Genomic DNA, 19,083 nt, shown 5'->3' on the forward strand with positions numbered 1-19,083 from the left:
CATATACTTGTTAGTATACTTATAATTTAAATATTATGTTTTATAAAGTTGAATGTTACTTACCTTTGAACTATAATCCTTTAGGCTTACTATTCTTTTTCCTTTTTTTGTATCATATAGCGTGAAAGCACTATACATAATAAACATATTTTAATTAGCAAATAAGTACTATTAAAAAGATAATATACTTTAAGGAATGAAATTTATATAAACTTGCAATCTAACTATATTTTTAATCTCAATGCATAACTGAAGGTTAATGAGATCCAAGAACGTCACTGAAAGTGAGTGAGAGGTTGAAATAGCAATAACATCCAATGTTCACTAGAAAACAAACAATCAAGTATTTAGAAGATAACTATATGAACTTAACATTTCAAAACTCAATATAAACTTACTTGTTATTCCAGGACAAATAAGGAATTGCTTCTCACCTATTTGAATTGATCGATCTTTAAGTGCTTGAGCATACTTATTCTCATGACCTACACTAACTTCACCTGGATGCTGAAATGCGTACAAATGATCCAACCCATTGGTATGTAGTATATCATCCAAAAATCTAGAAATGAATCATATTTAATTATAAAAGGCGTGCATATAATTTAAACTTTAAATTATAGAAGACATGAATATATACCTCAAATACAATATCATTGGCATTTGCCCAATCTCATCCATGTTGAAAAATTATGTCACATCATCTTTGAAAAGCATTGCAATCGTGTTGTATCCAAAAACATGCGATTGGATATTAATCTTGTTGTTGTAGTCATTATCCCATGGTGATACAAACTTCAATAAAGGGGTCAAAGTACTTGACATAGATGCCAAATCATTATGAGAGATTGACAGAGTTTTCTATTAATATAGCATATCCAATTTCGAATATGATTGAAATTAATGAGTGAAATATTATAACATGGAATATATTGTACTCTAAAGTAATACAAGTATTTTTAATTAATTTTGTGAGTATAGAAATGAGTGTTTTATATGTATTTATTCAAAATTTTCAGAAATAAAATATTGCAAGAGATAAGTTAATGATTTGGAATGCAAGCTTTAGAAACTTAACATTCCAAACCCAAATAACTATGTTTGAGTCGTTCATTCCCTTTAGTTAGTGTTGATTGTGACATATGGCTAGGCTAGAAAATTAGGGGATATGGTGTTCGATTTCCAGTAGATTTTTTTTATACTTAGTTTTATTTTGTATGTTTATTTTATTTTCTTAATATGTATTTTTTATTATAGCAAATAGGCACAATATGGAAAATGCATGCATTGGCTTCGGGTTTTGCATATAAGCTCGGTTCCCTATTCTTATCTTGCAACTTTGCAAGTTGAATCAATTTGGTGAGTTATCAATAAGTATTACATGTGTCAAATTATAATAAGTATTAAATGAGTATTACAAGTGTCAAATTGTAATAATTTAGTCACCAAATTGAGACACAATTGTAGACAACATATTTGAATCCAAAAGAAACTTATTATTGGGAGAGTTTAGGTATGGTATAGGAGTTTACTCAATCAAAAATGGTATTTTATTTTTAATTTAGATCCTATTATTTATTTATAGCTCAGAAGGCTTACAGTTTAATGAGATTCATATCAGCCTCATAATATGGTCTAAAAGGACCATAAATACTAACATTTTCTCATGAGTACATATGCAAACATTGGTCAAATTACTACATTAAATTTTATTGTTTATAATTATTTTATCAATACATATTACATGTGATTAGACTTAAATTCAATATAATATATGAAAATTTAATGAAATTATATTATTGGCTATGTATATATGTCACGCTTTAAGTAACTCAACTGCATTATAGCTTTAGTATATAAGTTAACACTTATTAATTTTGTAGTTTGCGAGGTGCCAATGTCCCGATCATGTATATAAATATTAATGAAATTGGCTCACCAAATATTAATAAGGTGCAATCAATTATAACCCACAACTAATCTTTTAACAAAATTCCACACATGGAATTTATAGATTAGTTCAATTACAAACATTTTAGCAAAATTAAATGAATTCATATATTATTGTTGGTGTGACTATTCGCACCCATCCTTTTTAATATTTCTCACTTGTTTCTAATTAATTATTTAATAACAAATATTTATTAATGAAGTATTTTGATATATATATATTATTACTGATGAATATGGTGTGGGGTTGGTGGCATATGCATCTTGTTTACCTGGAGCTATTTTCAAATGGTTCAATTGAAGTCTCAAATGTTTCAAATGTAGTAGTTTCTAAAACATTCATACTATCTTATCTTTTATGATTTAGTTAGTGTGTTTAAGGTCTTCAAGAAAAAAACACAATTTTTATCTCTTGCCCCATTATTTTTAATCATCATTGCGAAATTTTAAAAGGACGACACTTTCCTTATATTTCTAACCTAACAATCTATCAATATCAATTCAAATAATGCAATCAATTCAAAAACAGAAGCGATTTTTCTTCCTTATATATCCCCCAACATGCAATTATATATATCAACCTATTTGATTAAGACATGCAAGGTCTCAACCTTCCGTTATCACCACAACATGCAGTTATAATCCCATAATCTACTTCACTATGGATGAATATGTAAGATATTCAAATTCCTCTAACGTGCACTTGTATAATATTAAAAGGATAAAAGATTATAGCTCTTCCAATCAATAGCAAGCTTTTTTAATACTCCTTGCTAATTCCACTACCTAAAAATAAAGTTAATGCTTGAATATTATAACATAGAATATATTGTACTCAAAAGTAATACAATGTCCCTCGCTTAATAGTACATCTACATTTGTACCACCATTAACTATGACACACAAAGCTTGTATGGTCTATAATTTTTTTTTGAAAAGTTATAAGTTTGAAATTACCTAATTTATAAAATTAAGATTAGATTAGATCAACTCACCTATAATAGATTGTAAGTATAAATTTTGGTGAGTGTGTTTGAAAGTGGTGGAACGCTAACCCGACTAGCTAAGGGCTAACTATATCTTATTAGTAAATGGGGATTCTTTTGATTCTTTATTGATGCATTGTATACTTACCCTCTCTTTGGAATTCAGATTTTAGGAAGATAAAAAAAATGAATTCCAAAGAAATTTATTCTCTTGTTTGGATTAAAAAAAAAAAGAGGGAGAATCTTCTTGAAACAATAGTGGTTGTTTTTATTGGTATGTTTTATCTATTTATATATATATATATATATATATGAAAGACTTCTCAATGGTTACTACCCATAAATGGGTACTAACAATTACGATGATGTAGCAACATAGTGACTTGGTATACCAAGTCACCAACAAGTAAATATTTTTTTTCTATATGAATTTTGAATTTAGTTTTTTTTTGCCATAATTAATGGTGTTTTCAACCAATGAGAAACACTAACTATATTTAGAAATTGACATACATTTGAAAAATGAAAAAAATTTACAATATTATATTTTCATAATAAATACATATTTTTCATCAAGTAACCCTTTCAAAAATTTGAAAAAATCAAAATTTATTTTTAGAAATATTAATTAACAACTATAAATATGTACCATTGATCTTAATCCAATGATTAATGTTAAAGTAATCATCCATGACTAGTAACTATTAAGAGTGCATCCATATATATATATAAATATAAATATTTATATGTATATCAAACATTAAACATTTTTTTTACTTGTACATTTAAACCTATTTGTACATTGCGAACCTTTTCCTGGGCTACTTATCAAGGGCATAGATTGGGTGTGGCGTATTTGTGTCCAGCTTACACATAGTTGATATAACTGTAATGGGTACTTCTATGGTATTCATGAGCCTAATCAATATTCTCAAAAAGTCCAAGCTTACATCTTACAATATTTTCAAAGTTTGATATTCTCTTGGTTTAAGTTTTGTATGGTAGTGGTACTTTTATTAGTATATTACCGTCAACTCTACTTTACATCTTTGAAGTCCACATCTTACATATATTCTATCAACTTAACTTACAGACCTATTGTAACTGTAAAAAGGTTTAACTAGATTCCAACAATTCCATGTATATTAATATCAATGAGTAGTGAAGTTTATCCAATTCTATCAAATTAATTAGTATTTTATTTATTAATATTTTTCTATATTCAAAAGTTTCAATGAACTATTTTTTTTCTCTCGAATACTCTATATCAAAACAAAATCAATAAATCAAAAATTTCAAACTAGAACAAGACAAAAAAAATACAAAGTATCAAGGCAATACCTTAAGCGCATTTTATAAAACACTTTGTGTGCAACTCAAAATCCAAATTACAACACAGTTATTTACCAAATTACATCCATAAATGACAAAGTCTAACAAAGAAATCAAATTCGGGTTTTAACCTTGAGATTTTAGGGTCTTAAACTTTGAAATCTTTAAATCTAACAAAGAAATCAAACAATATGTCAAAACTACAATTAAAAACATTTTATAAATAAATGGGTTCATATAACCTTGGGCAAAGATATTCATACAACCCGCACCAAGCTTGAGGAGGCCTTCTCGAGTCCAACGGCTGGAGGATCGCCGGCCTTCGTGGAGCGTAGGCCGGTTGCTGGAGGGTCGCTGGCGTCGCGATGGTTGGAGGATCTTCGGGCGTCGCACGGCTGGGGCTTCACGGCAAGAGCAAATCGCACAAGAGAGAGGGAGAAAGAAGAGGGAAAAAAGGAAATGCTGACACAATATTGGAGCAATGCCGACAGCTTATAGCTGTTGCTATTGGCAATAGCGACAACTATAAGTTATCGGCATTGATCCAATAGTGTGTCGAAATTGCCTTTAAAAAAATAATATTTTCAAACATACATATTAAAAAAATTATAACCAAAAAATTTATAGAAATTTTAAAATTATTTTACAATATTTAACCAATTAATAAAACAACTCGTTTTTAACTAATACTAATTTTATAAATATGTTAATTTAACAATATTATTCTTTATGTCATAAATAATTTAAATTTTAATATAAAAATTATTATAAATGCAAAAGTTAATAATATGAAAAATGTAGAAAAAAAATCTAGTTTTAAAAGTTTTTAATAAATACATAGTTTTTATAAATATATATTTACATAATTTAGTTTATTTTTAAAAGTAAAATTATTCATTAATTATATTTTTATATTTTTATATTTGAAAATTTTGGCAACATATTATAACTGTCGGCGTTGACGTCAATACCGACAATCTTTAACTGTCGGCATTGGTCTCGAATTAACTGTCAGTGTTGGGGGTTGTAATGACCCACTAATCTAGACTTTTGGACCATTAACGAAACTATACATAAACTTACATTTTTGCGGAAATACCATAATTTTATTGAGTAACTTGTAAAAAAATAAGAGTTACTTACAAAATAAAATACTAAGAAGGATATGGGATCCCATTGTCTTTAAAACAAAACATGATTTAAAATAAAAAGATATTACATAAGAAATGCGGAAAATACATGTAAAACCATAAAAAAAGGTAAAACAAGACTACATCCTCAAATCGAATAACGCTCGGCTCCTTGACTCCATTCACCATCGATACACATCCTCTAAGCGTCCACGAATCTTACCGCCTCTTAAAGATATTTTCCTGCACATAAAACAAAAAGGAATGAGCCTAATGCCCAACAAGGAAAATCTAACACATAGTCATAAACATAATTTCATAAGAAACATAAAGACTTAACATAATACATATAACATACACTTATTATAATGGCCATTGTTACTTGGGGTCCCATAGACTAAACAAGTCATATGCCCATTAGATTAAGTGGGGTCCTACTAGCTAAGTAGGTCATATGCCCATAATCTTTTGGGGTCTTGTTAGTCATATGGGTCATATGCCCAAGCCTACATACATACATACATATCATAATACATTTAATAACATAAAACATAAGATGACATAAGCATATAACATATTGATTCTACCCTATTTTCCTTACCAAAGTTACCGGGATATGTGGACTGAGTTGGGAATTTTGGAACACTCCGAAAACCATATATAAAGAGTGAGTCTAAAGAAGAAAAGAGATGAAAAGGAAATGGGAAGACTAAACCATTGAAAGTCACACTTACCAAAACTTATGTGCTCAAGAGCTTAGATTTTCCTAACCAAAATAAGAATGAGGTTAGGAAACTGAGTAGAAGGCTATGAGAAAGAAAATAACATAAAACAATGAGCTAGAGTTTTGGTTTACCTCAAAGACTTGAAAGACCAATCTACACCACAACCGAAATACTATAGAACCTCACTTCCCAAAGTGTTTGATAAGCTTATGATGTTTAAGCTTATGATTTTCCCAAACCAGGTGTTTACACTCTCACACTCACTTAACACTAGCAACTTCTGAACTTAGAGCAAAAGGTGAATAATGGCTGGGTACTAGGTCCTATTTATAGAGTTTGGGAATGAAAGTATCTTGATTTTACTTGAATAAAAATAATGGCTTTTTAGGTGAAAATAATTTGAATAATCGTTCAGCAGAGGCTGAAGACTCGTTCAAAAGATGCTGGACTTATGAAGGAGTTTGAATGGCTGAAAGGAAAAGAATTCAAAAATGTTTGAAAACATGCTGGAGGAGGCGATATATCGCCCCCTGTAGGCGATATATCGCCTGGGCCAGTATGCCTGAGGCGACCGTGCATTGTCTCGTGTTTTCCGTATCTACGTGCTGCGATATATCGCCCCTGTAGCTGCGATATATCGGCACACGCTGAATATTTAAACACGAAATTACACATTTTTAACTAAGTTTGAATGGAGTAAACAGCCTTGACTAAGCCTTCAACGTATTCAAAGCTGCTGACTGACCCTATAACATTCAAACTTTACCCTTATTTAATTTAATCCTAAAAAATACTTAATCCTTAATTACCCATTCCTAACATGTGCTTAAAATCCTATTGGTTGAAATCTAAACCTTATAATATAACAAATATTATCCTTAATATCAGTCATATAATCAAACCTTAGGTTATACTTAATATTCTTAAACTATAGGTTAAACTTAGAAATTCTATAAGTACTACTATGAGTGTCCAAATAATTCCCGGTCTGAACCAAAAATCCACAGTTACAAAGATAATACTATACATACTATAATACTACTAAATAATTAGCTAAGTAAAGTTCTTGGACTCTACAATTCTCCCCTACTAAAAAGAATTTCGTCCTCGAAATTTACTTACCAAATAATTCCGGATACCGGCCTTGCATGTCCTCCTCCAATTCCCACGTTGCCTCGCGTTCAGAACTATTGCTCCATAGGACTTTAACTATAGGAAAGCTCTTGGACCGTAACTACTTCATCCCTCTATCTAGGATGCTAATCGGTCGTTCCTTGTAACTTAAGTCTTTCTGGAGCGCTATTGTATCGTACTTGAGGACGTGAGATGGGTCTGACACATATTTGCGTAGCATCGAAATGTGGAAGACGTTGTGACTATCGGCTAGTGCTGGCGGTAGGGCTAGTCTATACGTAACTGGTCCCACTTTGTCCAATATCTCAAAAGGACCTATGAATCGGGGACTAAGCTTGCCTTTCTTCCCGAACCGCTTGACACCTTTCATAGGAGATATCTTCAGGAAGACTTGATCTCCGACTTGGAACTCCACATCGCGTCGCTTGGTATCTGCATAGCTTTTCTGACGGCTTTGAGCAGCAAGCATACACTGTCTAATAAGCGTTACTGCTTCTTGAGTTTGTCTAACAGCTTCGGGCCCTAGAAGCTGTCTTTCTCCTACCTCGTCCCAGTGCAACGGTGATCGGCACCTTCTTCCATATAGCAACTCATAAGGTGACATCCCGATCGTCGACTGGTAGCTGTTGTTGTACGAGAACTCGATCAGCGGCAAGTACTTGTTCCACGATCCTCCGAAATCAAGTATACACGCGCGTAGCATATCCTCTAAGATCTGAATCGTACGCTCGGACTGCCCATCTGTCTGAGGATGGAAAACTGTACTAAGACTTAACTTAGTACCCATGGGTTGCTGTAAGCTTCTCCAAAATCTCGACGTAAACACCGATCCTCTATCTGACACTATCGTCTTGGGGATTCCATGCAATCGTACAATCTCTTGGACGTAGATGTCTGCATATTGGTCTGCCGTGTATGAAGTCTTAACAGGCAGGAAATGAGCCGACTTGGTTAGTCTATCTATTACTATCCAAGAGGAATCATGCTGCCTATTTGTCTTTGGCAGGCCCGTCACGAAATCCATGGCTATATCGTCCCACATCCATTCTGGCACGCTAAGTGGTTGCAATAAGCCTGCAGGGCGCTGATGCTCCGCTTTCACTTGCTGGCATACTAGACACTTAGATACATATTCCGCTATGTCCTTCTTCATCCCTGGCCACCAATAGATTTCCTTGATGTCATGAGTCATCTTGGTAGACCCTGGATGAACTGAGTACGGGGTGTTGTGCGCTTCTTCTAAAATCTTCTTCTTAACACCTTGATCATTCGGCACGCATACCCGATCCTTGTATCTCAATAAGCCTTGGCTAGATATTGAGAAATCGGTATTCTTGCCTTCTTTGACTGCTTCCATATGTGCTGCTAGTGATTCATCATGTCTCTGAGCCATCCGTATGTCTTCTAGCAGATTCGATTGGATAGACAAGTTAGCCATCTTGCCTACAATCACTTCAACTCCGGCACTGATAAGCTCCTGCTGCAGCGACTTTTCTATTCCGGATAAGGCTGCTAAGTTCCCATAGCTTTTCCTACTAAGCGCATCGGCAACTACGTTCGCCTTCCCTGGGTGGTATAGGATTTCACAGTCATAATCCTTGACTAACTCCAGCCATCGGCGCTGCCTCATGTTAAGCTCCTTCTGAGTAACAAGTATTTTAAACTCTTGTGGTCCATATAAATCTCGCACCGTTCTCCGTAAAGATAATGGCGCCAGATTTTTAATGCAAAGACCACCGCTGCCAACTCCATATCATGAGTTGGATAGCGTTGCTCATACTCCTTTAACTGACGTGAGGCATAGGCTATCACCTTGTCGTTTTGCATCAGCACGCATCCCAATCCTAGCTTTGATGCATCGCAGTAGACAACGAACTTATCGTTGGGTGTTGGGACACTAAATACTGGTGTTGAGCAAAGCTTATCCTTAAGCAATTGGAAGCTTTCCTCACACTTATCATTCCAGTTAAACTTTTGTTGCTTTCGGGTCAGGTTGGTGAGTGGAGTGGCTATCTTAGAAAATCCCTCTACAAACTTCCTATAATAACCTGCTAGTCCTAAGAAGCTTCTTACCTCTGACGCGTTCTTTGGTCTAGGCCAATCCTTCACGGCCTCTACCTTTGATGGATCTACTGCAACTCCGTCTTTCGATATGATGTGCCCGAGGAAAGCCACTTGCGAAAGCCAGAATTCGCATTTCTTGAACTTGGCGTAGAGTTGATGCTCCTTCAATCGTGTCAAAATCAACCTCAAGTGTTCCTCGTGCTCTACTTCATCCTTGGAGTAAATTAAAATGTCATCGATGAACACAACGACGAATTTATCCAAGTAGTCTTTGAAGACCCTATTCATTAAGTCCATAAACGCAGCTGGCGCGTTAGTAATACCAAAAGACATAACCAAGATCTCGTTATGTCCATAACGAGTCCTAAAGGATGTCTTGGGGATATCTTCTCCCTTTACCTTGAGCTGATGATACCCGGACTGTAGATCGATCTTAGAGAATACAGTCGCACCTCAGAGTTGATCAAACAAATCATCTATCCGAGGTAGCGGGTACTTGTTCTTGATCGTTACTTTGTTCAGCTCACGATAGTCTATGCACATCCGCATACTCCCGTCCTTCTTCTTCACGAATAGTACCGGAGCTCCCCATGGTGAATGGCTTGGCCTAATAAAACCCAAGTCTAAGAGTTCTTGTAGCTGTGTCTTTAACTCCTTGAGTTCCGTAGGTGCCATCCGGTATGGTGCCTTAGAGATAGGCTCGGTGCCTGGTACTAATTCTATCGTGAAGTCTATTTCTCGAGTTGGCGGCAATCCTGGCAAGTCATCGGGGAAAACTTCTGGAAATTCTTGTATAACCCGAACATCTCCAACCTTAAGCGGCGTCTCCTTCTCTACATTCTTGATGCTGGCTAAGAACACTTGGCATCCTTTCTCCATCATTTTCTGAGCTTTTAGAGATGACACTAACGGGGTGCGCAATCCTGAAGCTTATCCCATGAAGCATCGTCTCTGGCCGTCAGGAGTCTCGGACATTACTTTCTTGTGTCTGTAGTCGATCGTTGCGCCATGCCGTGCTAGCCAATCCATGCCTAGGATTACGTCAAAGTCCTTGATCACTAGCTCTATCAGGGTTCCTTCGAGTTCTATATCCTCAATCTTGATCGGTACGCCTCGTACTATTCGTGATGATAGAACCACTTTTCCCGAAGGCAACTCGATTACAAACCTAGTTCTAAATCTTTCACTAGGTTCGTCTAGTTTTTCTATCATTCCTAACGAAATAAACGAATGAGTGGCACCCGAATCAAATAATACATGACATAAGTTATTGAGGATAGAAACCTGACCTGTGACCACCTTGTTGCTAGCCTCGGCCTCTCCTTGGGTTAAAGCAAAAACCCTAGCAGGAACCATCTTTTCGTCCTTCTTCCCTTCTGGCTTTTGCTTAGGACAGTCTCTCTTACGATGCCCTTCTTGACCACAGTTGAAACACTCCTTGGTGTTGGCGCAGCATTCTCCAGGATGCTTCTTCTGACATTTGGCACATGGCGGGTACTCCACGTAACCCGTCCTATTTCCTCCATTATTCGTACGTGCCCTCTTATTATTGTCAGATTGCTTGTTGTCAGGATGCCTTCTCTTCTGGCCGTTACCACTGTTGCTGGACTAATTGTTGCCGCTATTGCTAGACTGATTGTTGCCGTTATGGTTGTTGTTGTTTCGACTGGCCTGAGGTTGGCTCTGCTGTCTAGGTTCAGGCTTACTAGCTTCTTCTTTGTTTACGTTGGCCTGCAACCTCTCTACTTCGATTGCCGTCTCAAGTACATCATCATATGTGGTGTTTCCTAGGTTTGCTAGTTTAACCCCCATCTTGATCTTCGGGCGAAGTCCTCTGACAAACTTGTTCACCCTCAGATAATCGGTTGGAACCATCTCTGCCGCGAACTTTGCTAAGCGGTCGAACTAACGAGCATATTCCGCCACTGTTAAAGTACCTTGCTTCAGATTGGTGAACTCCTCAACCCTCGTAGCAAGTACAGCCGAATTGTAGTACTTTTTGTGGAACAACTCCACAAATCGGGTCCACGTCATGGTGGCGGTATCATGGGATTGCTGGACCAAGTCCCACCATATCCTGGCATCTTTCTTAAGCAAAGATGAGACACAGGATATGCGGTCTGCATTACTGAGGTTCATGTGGGCTAGAATCGGCTCCACATTCCTTAGCCACTCTTCTGCCTCAAAGGGGTCTGTAGTCCCTTCGAAGTTCGGAGCGTGCTGCTTGCAGAACCTCTCATACACTGGCTCCATGTGCTGTACTGGATATGGAGCGTAATTCTTCATTGGTCATCCCCCATATGGACCAACTTGTTGGGGTGCTGGGGCCATTTGCTGTGGCTGCGGCTGCGGCTGTGGCGGAGGCTAAGGCTGAGATTGAGCCTGTCGGTGTTGTTGCTGCAGAAGTTCGTCGACTTGCTGTCGCAGTCTGGAAATCTCCGCAGTGTTGTCAGCTGACTGTGCCGGCGCGTTGCGGCGAGCAGTAGCACGCACTCCCCTTCGGCGAACTGTAGGGACCGCATTGGTCGCTGGAACATCGTTGGAGGCGTTTCTGTTGGTGCGTGCAGATCTTCGGAGTGACATCATAGCAGAGTTCTAACAGTTGAAAGAAACATGTTAGAACTTTACCTAATAGGCTCTAAGGCAAAAACTTATTCTAAAACAAACATATCTCAGACCTATTTTTTATGACTTTTTATGAAAAGTTATATAAGTCTTTATTTATTAGTTAGAGTGGGTTTCTATACTTAGAAAAATAAGTCATCTTTATTTTCTAAGTGTGTTTCTAACCATCCTATATGACTTAATTCTCAGGCTCGAAACTTATCTTTGTTCCAAAGTTAACCATATTGAGGGAGGGCTGGGATCAGTAAAATCGTTCCTACTACTATGGCCCCCTAACTCTCAATAAGGAAACTAGGTTCATTGATTTGTATCCACCCTCACCGAACTTAGTCATTATTCATTTTATTTAGTATTTATTATGATTGTGAAAATAAAAATCAAATTCATACATGATAATAAAATAGCATGTTATTCATTTGGAAAAAAAAGTTTTCACTTATTACAATCATAACATAAAAAGTAAATAAAACAAATAAAAACTACTAATCTAAAAATTGGGATCTTCTACATCTGATCCGTCATCTAGCATATCATCATCTATTTGTTCATAATCATCATTGTCATGCGCATCGAAACGTCCTCTAGGAAGGTTGGTGAGAATCCTATGTTTTTGCTCATTTGTGAATTGAAACTCAAATTTTGCAGTGAACCTAACTAAGAGGAAATAGTATCTCATCGCTAATGGTAATTCATCCTCATCATTCATTTCTTCCCATATTTCTTCTAAAGCTGCTATTACAGGATGGAAATCTTTAAATAGCCTAATCACTAGTACATATTGTTTCGTTGATCTTAACATTATTTGCTTAGCCTCTTGAAGGCCACCTATCTCTTGGTGAAACAAAAGCAACCTTCGAGTGATCCTTTCTAGTGCTCCTACAGTGTTTCTTGGCTCCCTTATTCTTTTTAAGGCCTTAATGGCTCGGATATCTTGGTAGGTTAAAGCTCCGTTCATTCTTAACTGAAAACATAAACACTAAAGGTGTTAGCTATACACATAAGTAACATAACTAGTAACTTAAACACTTACTTGGCGGTCAGATTCGGAGCTTTGAGCATGTATATCGAGGAGAACTTCATGCGAAGGAACCGTTTCTCTGATACCAACTGTAATGACCCACTAATCTAGACTTTTGGACCATTAACGAAACTATACATAAACTTACATTTTTGCGGAAATACCATAATTTTATTGAGTAACTTGTAAAAAAATAAGAGTTACTTACAAAATAAAATACTAAGAAGGATATGGGATCCCATTGTATTTAAAACAAAACATGATTTAAAATAAAAAGACATTACATAAGTAATGCGGAAAATACATGTAAAACCATAAAAAAAGGTAAAACAAGACTACATCCTCGAATCGAATAACGCTCGGCTCCTTGACTCCATTCACCATCGATACACATCCTCTAAGCGTCCACGAATCTTACCGCCTCTTAAAGCTATTTTCCTGCACATAAAACAAAAAGGAATGAGCCTAATGCCCAGCAAGGAAAATCTAACACATAGTCATAAACATAATTTCATAAGAAACATAAAGACTTAACATAATACATATAACATACACTTATTATAATGGCCATTGTTACTTGGGGTCCCATAGACTAAACAAGTCATATGCCCATTAGATTAAGTGGGGTCCTACTAGCTAAGTAGGTCATATGCCCATAATCTTTTGGGGTCTTGTTAGTCATATGGGTCATATGCCCAAGCCTACATACATACATACATATCATAATACATTTAATAACATAAAACATAAGATGACATAAGCATATAACATATTGATTCTACCCTATTTTCCTTACCAAAGTTACTGGGATATGTGGACTGAGTTGGGACTTTTGGAACACTCCGAAAACCATATATAAAGAGTGAGTCTAAAGAAGAAAAGAGATGAAAAGGAAATGGGAAGACTAAACCATTGAAAGTCACACTTACCAAAACTTATGTGCTCAAGAGCTTAGATTTTCCTAACCAAAATAAGAATGAGGTTAGGAAACTGAGTAGAAGGCTATGAGAAAGAAAATAACATAAAACAATGAGCTAGAGTTTTGGTTTACCTCAAAGACTTGAAAGACCAATCTACACAACAACCGAAATACTATAGAACCTCACTTCCCAAAGTGTTTGATAAGCTTATGATTTTCCCAAACCAGGTGTTTACACTCTCACACTCACTTAACACTAGCAGCTTCTGAACTTAGAGCAAAAGGTGAATAATGGCTGGGTACTAGGTCCTATTTATAGAGTTTGGGAATGAAAGTATCTTGATTTTACTTGAATAAAAATAATGGCTTTTTAGGTGAAAATAATTTGAATAATCGCTCAGCAGAGGCTGAAGACTCGTTCAAAAGATGCTGGACTTATGAAGGAGTTTGAATGGCTGAAAGGAAAAGAATTAAAAAATGTTTGAAAACATGCTGGAGGAGGCGATATATCACCCCCTGTAGGCGATATATCGCCTGGGCCAGTATGCCCGAAGCGACCGTGCATTGTCTCGTGTTTTCCGTATCTACGTGCTGCGATATATCGCCCCTGTAGCTGCGATATATCGGCACACGCTGAATATTTAAACACGAAATTACACATTTTTAGCTAAGTTTGAATGGAGTGAACAGCCTTGACTAAGCCTTCAACGTATTCAAAGGTGCTGACTGACCCTATAACATTCAAACTTTACCCTTATTTAATTTAATCCTCAAAAATACTTAATCCTTAATTACCCATTCCTAACATGTGCTTAAAATCCTATTGGTTGAAATCTAAACCTTATAATATAACAAATATTATCCTTAATATCAGTCATATAATCAAACCTTAGGTTATACTTAATATTCTTAAACTATAGGTTAAACTTAGAAATTCTATATGTACTACTATGAGTGTCCAAATAATTCCCGGTCTGAACCAAAAATCCACAGTTACAAAGATAATACTATACATACTATAATACTACTAAATAATTAGCTAAGTAAAGTTCTTGGACTCTACAGGGGTCAACTACAACAATTTTTAACTGTCGGTATTGGTCTCGAATTAACTGTCGACGTTGGGGGTCAAGTACATTAGTTTTAAACTATCGGCATTGGTCTCAAATTAACTGTCGGCGTTGGGGTCAATATCGACAGTCAAAAGCAACGGTGACAGTTATTCACTGTCGGTGTTGGTTTCTATGCCTACAGTTTTTAACTGTTGGCGTAGAGTCGCACTAAGAAATATGACAGTCAACAGAGTTGACTATCGTGGTTGGGTGTCGGGAAACCCCAATTTTGTAGTAGTGATTACTTATATTATGTTCTTAACAGGAACTACTCCAAAGCATTCTTAATCGAGCTAGATATGATTTGTCCAAATAAATTTGTCACTCTTGGCGATGGATATCTATTTTTAACAATTATCTTATTTGGCTTTCCATATATAGTACGCACTCTTGCAGACTTGGCCTTCTCCTTAACCCTTGGCGTTGACATGTCCCATGGTAAGATGCTCTGTTTGATCACCTTTAAATCAAGTAATTCCATGATTGTACCTTTAATTCTGGCTGCTTAAGTAGAGTCATTCATCATGATGTCTCTAATACTGGTTCTATTCTCGCTTTATTCTCACAGCACACTCCATTTCCTAGTCGTGACATCAATCCTGACAAATACTTGTAAACCCATTTGAAATCCCACTTACAAACCAAGTTCCCTCCGATCTAACTGTTATAACCCTAGTGGTACCTACCACCACTAGGCATCTTGTGGTCAGACTCGAGTCCTCTCCTTTTAAATTCAGAAGTCACCAGTCTCTCTTACAGTCCATGGTTGTCCCTTCTTGGCAAACTAATCCATACTTAGGATCATCTCGAGGTCATCATATAACAATCCCAACAAATTCTTACTGCTAATTTTCAACCCGTAATACTCTGTCCCATTCCCTGGAAATTACCAACTTTCCTGGCAAACACTCTCAAGTCCCATAGCATAATCTTCATACGGTAGGTATCACCTATCTATATTTCTACTAAGAGGTACGACACACCAAACTCAGTCAGTAAAATATAAAGGAACTAGAACTAGAAGGCGAACCTGTCATTTCTGAGGAATCAACCTTGGGCTCTAGCTGCCGCCAGGCAGACTCTCGAGCTGAGGTTGAGCTATCAGTACTTCTTGGTTCTTCTGTCTTCGACTCCAAACAATGCTTCTTAATGTGCCCAACTATTCCACATAGAAAACATGTCTTCACTTGGCATCTTCCCAGATGGCCTCTCCTACACCTGACGCACATTGGATAACTTCTCCAGACCTCATTGTCGCCTTGGCAGCTGCCCTAAATACTATGTCTCCTCCTGTTAGGACAAAAAGTTGTAGAACTATCAGAGGTTTTTCTTTTCTAATTAATGGGGCTTCATCCCCTACCTGCTCACACAAATGTGGGTACTATTGCTTGAGTTTCCTGCCCCACAACGCCCTTGCTCCATATCTCACCTCCTGCGTCCTTTGTAGAAAGGGCCCTCCCTACCGCCTAAGCGTAGGAAGAAATCTCATGGACTAGAGATATCCTAACTCTCTGGGCCACCCAAAGGTTCAACCCTCGAATGAATTATTCCTTCTGGGCTACATCCGTCGGTACCAAATCAAAAGTGAACTTGGCTAACCCATCAAATTGGTTGACATACTCTGTCACTGTCTTACTGCCTTGAACCAAAATCATAAACTCATTGGTCTTCGCAATTCGAACTGAGTCACAGTAGTACCTCTCGTAGAAAAATTGTCTAAACTCCTCCCAACCCATCATAACAACATTTTGGGTCAGGGATACCACTTCCCACCATGTTTGAGCATCCTCCCGCAACATGTAGGTGGCACAAGCCACTCTATCATTACCTTCCGCTCCTATATAGTCAAGGATGGAGCTAACCATGCTTATCCATTGTTCATCTCTTAACGGATCTAAGCCCCCTTCGAAAACTAGAGGATAATGCTTCTGTTTGAACCTCAGGTTGAACCAAAACTTATGCCATTGTTGCCAAAACACATAGAGAAGCATTCTCTGATTGAACCCACTGTCTCAACCACCTAATCTCTTCCTCTTGCTTTTCTAGTCTTGCTTGCATGTCAGTGAACACCTGCTGCCAATCCCAGGGGGCAGATGGAGGATTCTGGCCCCGAATTCTATTCCCAACCCCTGCATTAACAATGCCTCCTCCACTTGACTGCCTCGAATGCATAACTTCTAAATCTTTCTACAGTCAATGACTAAATCCATCAAATATGGTAATCCCATTTAAAACCATTCCCCGAGCAAGGACAGACAACACAATGGCCACATACAAAAAGCATAGTCAAACACAAATGTATAATGCTCATGCTCCCTATATTAACAAGCAGATAAGGCATATCAAATAAGCAACTAGACAATTATTTCATTTAATACAAACTGACCCTGAGTCGAGCTTGTCTCTGGAAACGAGCGTACATGTTTGGTCAATCTCTAGGAACCATAAACCTTGGCACGCTGTGATATCAAGTTGTAACGTCCTTCTACCCAAGAGTCGTTACCATGTGATTTTAAAATGTACCATTAGCTCGCTAATCGAGGTATTAGACCAAAAAGTGTGGTTAATTAAAATGAAGAATCATTTAAATAAGATTTTGGTATAAAAGGTTGGACATTCATTTAAATCATGAAACTGTTACATTAGGATCCCAAAATATTATTAGGAACATATTTACAACTCAAAAAGTTACTAACAATCGATGTAAGTGACAAAATTAGAAATTTATAACCGCTCCTCAAAAAGGCCAGCTGTGGCGGCCAAGTAGGCAAAACATGTACGCACTGCTCCATGCCTTCTAACTCATGGTTGATCGACCTTTTCCTTTCCCTTACTAGCACATAAGCTGAGGCCCAGCAAGAGAACTTCATAGCACAACATACAATAATTTATTTCAACAAATAAATATTTAATCAAGGACAACAAACAATTTACAAGTTTCTATTGGAACACACAACAGAATGATAGCACAACATCATAACAACGCAACAACACAGTAGTACGGTAGCACAACAGTACAACGATGGCCGCCGATCAGGGTGCGTTATCAGGCACCGAGTCTGCGGTCTTAACCAAATGCGTGTGTACATCCCCTTAAAGGGTCTCCCCTAGCGTCCTACATTAAACATGCTTAACACCAATCTCAGCCCTTTGCCGCTCCCAGCTTTTGCCATTCCCCACCACTTCCACTCCTGGCCTTTGCCGCTTCTGGCTCTTGTCGATCGGTCACAATCACATGTATGACATAATAGCTATAAACAATACACACAACACTCAACACAACATAGCTCTACGGACACAAATAGTTCTCTTACCTTGTGTCCCGAGCTGACAACCCAAAGCGATCCTTAGCACAATCCCTAATCCCGAGCCTGAGCGGTAAAACCTAGTCACAACGTAATGATAAATAGATATCCAACTAGTCCTGACCAATTAAGAACTTTGGATTAAAATACTAGCATTCGGGACCTCGAATCATACTAAACCGGGTAGTAGAATCCTTCTCGAGCCTTAAGATTTGGGTATCTGAGCTTAAAACCTTCAATTGGCCAACATTTTTTATTTGAGCTGCGACCCAGCCCATTAGGGTCGCGGCGTGCCACAAGTTACAGAGACTTTGGTTCTCATCAAAGGGAGATGGGCCGCGGTTCGCCTCAGCCTACACCACGACACCTGGGAAAAATTCGAGGCTCCTAGGCCTTTGAGTTCATGTGGGCCGCAGCTCGAGCCCCGAAACCTAGAAATCCATGCATTTTTCACTACGTTTTCCTTAGCCAAACTTACCAATTCTCAGCCAAATCAACCCCTGCACTCAGAATTCAACCTACAATTCCTATCAAAGCAACATAACCAGGATAACCACCCCAATATTTAACCTATAACCCATCAAAACTCAAAAATCAGACCGTGGGTTTTTTTCCCAAGAAAACCTCCACCTGTAGTAGATATCTTAACAAAAATCAGAGTAAAACCTTACCTTAATTAAGGAATTCAAATTTTAGCTATGCCCCAATTACTCCAAGCTTCAAGTCCTTCAAGCCTGCAGCAAATTTCCCCAAGAGTTCTCCTAAAGTTTCGACAAAATTTCC

Source organism: Humulus lupulus, chromosome 3 (genome assembly GCF_963169125.1).
Source record: "Humulus lupulus chromosome 3, drHumLupu1.1, whole genome shotgun sequence".
In the NCBI taxonomy this organism is placed as follows: domain Eukaryota; kingdom Viridiplantae; phylum Streptophyta; class Magnoliopsida; order Rosales; family Cannabaceae; genus Humulus; species Humulus lupulus.